The sequence below is a fragment of the Crocodylus porosus genome, unplaced genomic scaffold (assembly GCF_001723895.1).
Source record: "Crocodylus porosus isolate Cpor-Errol unplaced genomic scaffold, CroPor_comp1, whole genome shotgun sequence".
Classification (NCBI taxonomy): domain Eukaryota; kingdom Metazoa; phylum Chordata; order Crocodylia; family Crocodylidae; genus Crocodylus; species Crocodylus porosus.
In genome coordinates, this window is record NW_017728948.1 from 74,690,463 (window position 1) to 74,696,665 (window position 6,203).

Genomic DNA, 6,203 nt, shown 5'->3' on the forward strand with positions numbered 1-6,203 from the left:
ACCCCAGCTGACTTCCTGCCCTTTGGGCAGGGGGCTGGACTCGATGATCTCCCGAGGTCCCTTCCAGCCCTGATGTCTATGAAATCTATGAAATTGGAGGACGTTCTGGTCTCTATGCTGCTGTTCCTCCCAACCCTCCTTAATTAGGTCCAGAATTCTCCTTGGTTGCCAGCCCTATAACAACTCAAACGGTGAGAACCCAGTCGAGGCCTGAGGTGCTTCTCTTACTGCACATAACAGAGGGGGTACCATTTTGTCCCAATTCTGTGGGCTCTCAACCACAAACTTTTTCAGCATTTGCTTTAGTGTCTGATTGAAACGTTCCACGAGCCCATCTGTTTGTGGATGATACATGGCTGTCTTTAGATGTTTGATCCCCAAGGCTTTACTCACTCCTTCAAACATGCGGGATGTAAAGTTCATCCCTTGATCAGTCAGTATTTCTTTCAGAAGCCCTGCTCGGGAGAAGATCTTCACTAGCTCATTCGCTACCTTCAGTGCAGACACCATCCACATCAGTACTGCTTCCGGGTACCTAGTCGCATAGTCTAGTAGCACTAATATATATTGGTTGCCTGTGCTACTCCAGGGAAGTGGCCCCACGATGTCCACTGCTACCCTCTCAAAGGGGACCTCTACCAGAGGCATTGGAATCAAAGGAGCCTTTGGGGGCAGCCTGGGGTTCACTTTTTGGCAGTTGGGACATGAAGCACAATATCATGCGACTTCCCACACCAGTCCTGGCCAAAAAAATCTTGCCCGGATGCGCGCCTCTGTTTTGTCCCAGCCCAAATGCCCGCCCATGGGGAGTTCATGCGCCACTTTCAATAAGGCCCGTCGGTATTGCCAGGGAACCAACAGCTGGGCGACCTCCCCTCCTTCTGGTTTCCCTCGCTCGATCCGGTATAGGAGGCTGTCTCTTACCTCGAACCTTGGAGTTCTTTTCATTAGTTCTCATTGTAATACCTCGTCGTCTTTCCGTGCGAGGTGTTCTTGTAGCGCCCACCGAAAATCCGACTCTCGACTCTGTTTTAATTGAAAGTGCTCATCTTCCCACAAACAGATGACGTCTAGTCTTTGTTCCACTCTCTCCTCGTGAGGAGACTGCTCAGTTTCACCCATGAAATCCTCTGTGGTCTCTTTGCACCTCACATTAGCTATTTCCTCTAGCAATTCGGGCCGGTTGCAGCCCAGTACTACTGGGTAGGGTAAATGGTCTGAGACCCCTACTAACATTGGGCAGGTCTTGTTGCCTAGTTGCAGAGTGACCTTCACCCTGTCAAAATTGAGGGCATCCCTGCACCAGCACTGCATGCTTATGCGGTCCCCTCTTCCCCTCTCCCTTGTTGGCAATATGTCGCTCCGCACCACGGTCTGCTTGGAGCCCAAGTCCAGTATAGCCGTGACTCTTTTCCACTCTACTACTACTTCTGTCAACAAGGGTGGGGGATCATCCCCCACCTCAGGGGCAACTCGGGCACCGTAGCTGCACAGTTCTACCTGCATCGTTTACAGGTGTCTCGTGCTTTCCACCACGGTGGACAACAGGGCCTGTTGCCTTATGGCTTGGTCCAGTAGGTCCTGCACCTTTCGATGCAATTGCTCCACTGCTTGCTCCTTCCTCTGCATGGGCCCAAGGGCTCTCTTCTTTACACGGGCAAACCAGCCTCTTATGGTGCATGCTGCCGTATAAAGCCTTCCCAGCCAATGCACCACTGTAACAGGTCTGGCGCGCTGGAGCCTTTCTGTTGGTGGCTCTGCCTTCCTGTCTTGGGCTAACCACCTGCTTACTTACCTGCCACACCTTGATCTTAATTGATTGAGTGATATAATTAGCGGGAGGCTGCCCACTTTATATGCCCGGTGTCAGGGGGCGTTACCTGCGGCTCCTTTTCCTCCCCTACACCGCAGCCTAAGCTTCGCAGATGGTACTTGACATGGTTTGCCCTATGCCTTGGCCCTCTTCTTTACTTCTGGGGCCCCTCTCTGCCCCCTCTCACTCCAGGGCTCCTCTCTGCCCCCTCTTGCTCCAGTGCTCCTCTCCACCTTCTAGCTCTGGGCTTCTCAGTGCCTCTTCTCACTGCCCTCTCTTGCTCCTGGGCTCCCTGCTTCCCCCGCTCACTCCGGGGCTCCCTACTGCACCCTCTCGCTCCGGGGCTCCTCACTGCCCCCTAGCTCCGGGGCTCCCGGGCTGGGGCCAATCTGCCCCCAAACAATGCTGCACCCTCTCTGGTGCCAGGAAACCCCACGCTACCATGGCATGCCTATGAGGCCTCCTCCACCCCCTAATAGCCTCACTCGGTCCTCTGGTTAAAATAGTAAACACAAAACCCCTGGGCTATGATGTAAACTAAACCGCCTGGTCAACAATCCGTGTTCTGTCCCTCCCAGAAAAATACTTCGACTCCGCTGCAACCAGGGGATGCTCCTGCAGACTATGTTCCCCCTTTCCCTGCATGCTGGCCGAGCTTCCCCTTGCTTCGCTGTTGGAGGGGAACTGCTCACCTGGCCTTATGCTTGGGCTTAAGAAGGGGCCAAGCCCTGCCCCTTCCTGTCAGCTGACCCCCTTGGTTTCCCTGGCAACCAGCACCTGTGCTGCCCTGGTGACTGGCAGTTGAGCCTTCCCCTTCTCACCACTAGGGGTCTGTCTCCTGCCATTTCTGCTTTTAGGATCAGGGCACCCGCGTGCATTGCGACAGTCACAAACTCCTGGAAGACTGTTTCAGGCCCAACATTAGGAAAAAATTCTTCACAGTTAGTGTGTCCAGACCATGGGATAAGCTCCCTCCAGATGTGCGCAACTGCCTACCCTGGAAATCTTCAAGAGGAGACTGGACAGGCACCTTGCTTGGGGTCACTTGACTCCAGTTGTCTTTCATGCCTGATGCAAAGGGGCTGGACCCAATGATCTCCGTCCTGAGGGGGACTGAGGGGGCAATCTGCCACCCCTACCCCTGAGCTCAGGAAACCTGCTGCTTCCCAGGAGCCCAAATCCAAGACATTGCAGAGAAGATCCCTGAGCTCCTTCAGTCCACTGACCACAACCCTATGCTCCTTATCCATGTGGGCACAAATGGAACAGCTTGGAGTGCTCCCAGCTGGGTCATGAAGTGCTACAGGGATTTGGGAGCAAGGCTTAAGTGGTTGGGGGCTCAAGTGGTGTTTTCATTGATCCTCCCAGTTTCAGGCTACAGGCTGAAGAGGGAGAGGGGGATCGAGGTAGTGAACCAAAGACTATGGCACTGGTGTCATCGGGAAGGCTTTGGCTTCCATGACCAAAGTCCACTCTTTGGTGAGAGAGGCAGTGAGTTGCTGGGAAGGGATGGCCTCCACCTCTCTCCTTTGGGGAGGAGGCTGTTCTCAGCCAGATTGGCTGACCTGCTCCACTGGGCTTTAAACTAAGTCCGCCAGGGGATGAGTGGGACCACTGCCACTGCTGGTCCATCAAGCAACCCATGCAAAGCCAGCAGGCCAAGCTGACATTGGCACCCAGGGTGGACAACTGGAGACCCTCTGGGTTAAAATCCATGGAGAACACGGCACAGGGGACACAATGGTGGGAGTCTACTACAGACCTCCTACCCAGGACCAAGAGCTTGAGCAGGAGTTTGCCAGGGAATTGGCTGAGGCCACATGTTCCCAGTGCATGGTTGTGATGGGAGACTTCTACTACCCAGACATCTCATGGGAAGAGCCCTTGGCCAAACCTGAGTGGTCGCAAAGCTTTCTCTCATGTGTGGATGAGCTCTATCTGATGCAAGAAGTCTACAGGGTGATGAGAGGTAAAGCACTGCTCAACCTGGTTCTGGCAATGGGAGATGACCTAATCAGTGACCTAATGATTGAAGAGAAGCTGGGTGACAGTGACCATGAGCTGATCACCTTCACCATCCACTGCAAAGCAGGCAAGTCAGTTAGCAATACAGAAGTCCTCAACTTCAGGAAAGCTGACTTTGACAAGCTCAGGAGGCTTCTCAGTGAGGCCTTAAAGGGCCACAGCCCAAAAGGGAGGGGAGTTCAGGATGAGTGGTTGCTCCTCAAAGGAGCGATCCTGGATGCACAAGCAGTCTATTTCATCATGGAGGAAAGGCAGCAAAAGGGCACAGCAGCCCCCTTTGCTCTCCAGGGAACTAGCAGACCTCCTGCATCTAAAAAGGCAGAGCTACAAAAATGGAGGACTGGATCCCCCTCCATGGAGGAATATTCTGCACTGGTATGGGCCTGCAGGGAGTGAACCGGGAAAGCCAAGGCTGCAACGGAACTCCAACTAGCTACAAGCATCAAGGACAATAAAAAGTCCTTTTTCAGATATGTGGGGAGCCAGAGGAAAAGCAAAGGCAACATTGGACCCCTGCTAAACCAGATGGGACAACCGACAACGGACGCCCAGGAAAAAGCCAACTTGCTAAATGGGTACTTTGTGGTGGTCTTCCATCAGTCCCATGGGATGCCCATGCCCATGATGGAACAGGGAGGCCCAGGTGAGGGAGATTCCCTGCCCTCCATCAGGCCTTGTGAAGGAACGCCTTGAGAGGCTGGATACCTTCAAGTCAGCTGGCCCTGACAGTTTACACCCCAAGGTATTCAGGGAGCTGGTTAGCATCATAGCTCAGCCTCTGGCACTCAGGTGAAGTGCCCAAGGACTGGAAGAAGGCCAATGTGGTGCCTATCTTCAAGAAAGGGAGGAAAGTGGATCTAGCAAACTACAGGCCCATCAACCTGACTGCTATCCCAGGGAAGGTCTTAGAAACGTTTATTAAAAAGGCCGTTCTTAACAGACTGGCTGATGGCAACATCCTGAGGGAGAGCCAGCAGGGGTTTGTTGTGGGTGGGTCTTGCTTGACCAATCTTATTTCCTTTTACGACCAGATGACCTATCACCTGGACAAGGGGGAAGAGATTGATGTCATATATCTTGACTTTAAAAATGCCTTCGATCTGGTATCCCATGATCACCTCTTAGCAAAACTGGCTAACTGTGGCCTTGGCCTCACCACAATTTACTGGCTGGGGAACTGGCTCCATGGTAGGACCCAGAGGATGGTGGTTGATGGAAGTCAATCTTGTGGTGCCCTGTGACCAGTGGGGTCCCTCAAGGCTCTGTCCTTGGGCCTACACTAGTCAACATCTTCATTAATGATGTGGACATTGGTGTCAGAAGCGGACTGGCCAAGTTTGCTGATGACACCAAACTCTGGGGTAAAGCGTCCACACCTGAGGACAGGAAGGTGATCCAGAATGATCTTGACAGGCTCAGGAAATGGGTGAACAAGAACCTGATCGTGTTTAATACCAAAAAATGCAAGGTTCTGCACTTTGGGAAGAAAAACCTGCGGCATGCTAATAGGCTCAGCAGTGCTACACTGGCTAACACTATGGGCAAAAGGGACTTGGGGGACACGACTGACCGCAAGATGAACATGAGTCTCCAGTGTGATGCTGTGGCTAGTAAAGTGAACAAAATGCTGGCTTGCATCCATAGATGGTTCTCAAGCAAATCTCAGGACGTCATTCTCCTGTTGTACTTGGCCTTGGTGAGGCCGCAGCTGCAGTACTGAGTCCAGTTTTGGGCTCCACAATTCAAATAAGGATGTGGAGAAGCTTGAGAGAGTGCAGAGGAGAGCCACATGCATGAACAAAGGTCAGGAAAACAGACCTTATGATGAGAGGCTGAGAGCCATGGGACTCTTCAGCCTGGAAAAGCGCAGTCCCAGGGGTGATCTGGTGGCCACCTATAGTTTATCAGGGTCGCTCACCAGGATCTTGGGGAACATCTGTTCACTAGAGCAACCCAAGGGATGATAAGCTTGAATGGTCACACACTCCTACATGACCATTTCAGGCTGGACATTTCAGGGGGTCTTCAAGAGGAGGTTAGGGGATCTTCAAGAGGAGGTTAGATAGACATTTGGCTGGGATCATCTGAACCCAGCATTCTTTCCTGCCTAGGCAGAGGGTCGGACTCAATGATCTATTGAGGTCCCTTCTGACCCTAACATCTATGACTCTATAAGGAAGAACTTCTTTACTGTCCAAGCCCCCAAGGTTTGGAATAGACTGCCGCCAGAGGTGGTTCAAGCACTACTTTTAACGCCTTCAGTAGACATTTGGATGTTTATCTTGCTAGGATCCTATGATCCCTGCTGACTTCCTACCCCTGGGGCAGGGGGCTGGACTTGATGATTTTCTGAGGTCCCTTCCAG

General features: G+C 52.6%; 1 long non-coding RNA gene across 1 annotated transcript in view; it reads right to left on the bottom strand.

Moving 5' to 3' along the window:
- The window catches only part of LOC109321994, a 9,124-nt gene extending 3,282 nt beyond the window's left edge, over positions 1-5,842 (bottom strand). The window contains exon 1 of the long non-coding RNA XR_002104268.1: positions 5,822-5,842. This is a non-coding gene — a long non-coding RNA (uncharacterized LOC109321994). The remainder of the gene's footprint in view (positions 1-5,821) is intronic.
- Positions 5,843-6,203: the final 361 nt, after the last annotated feature.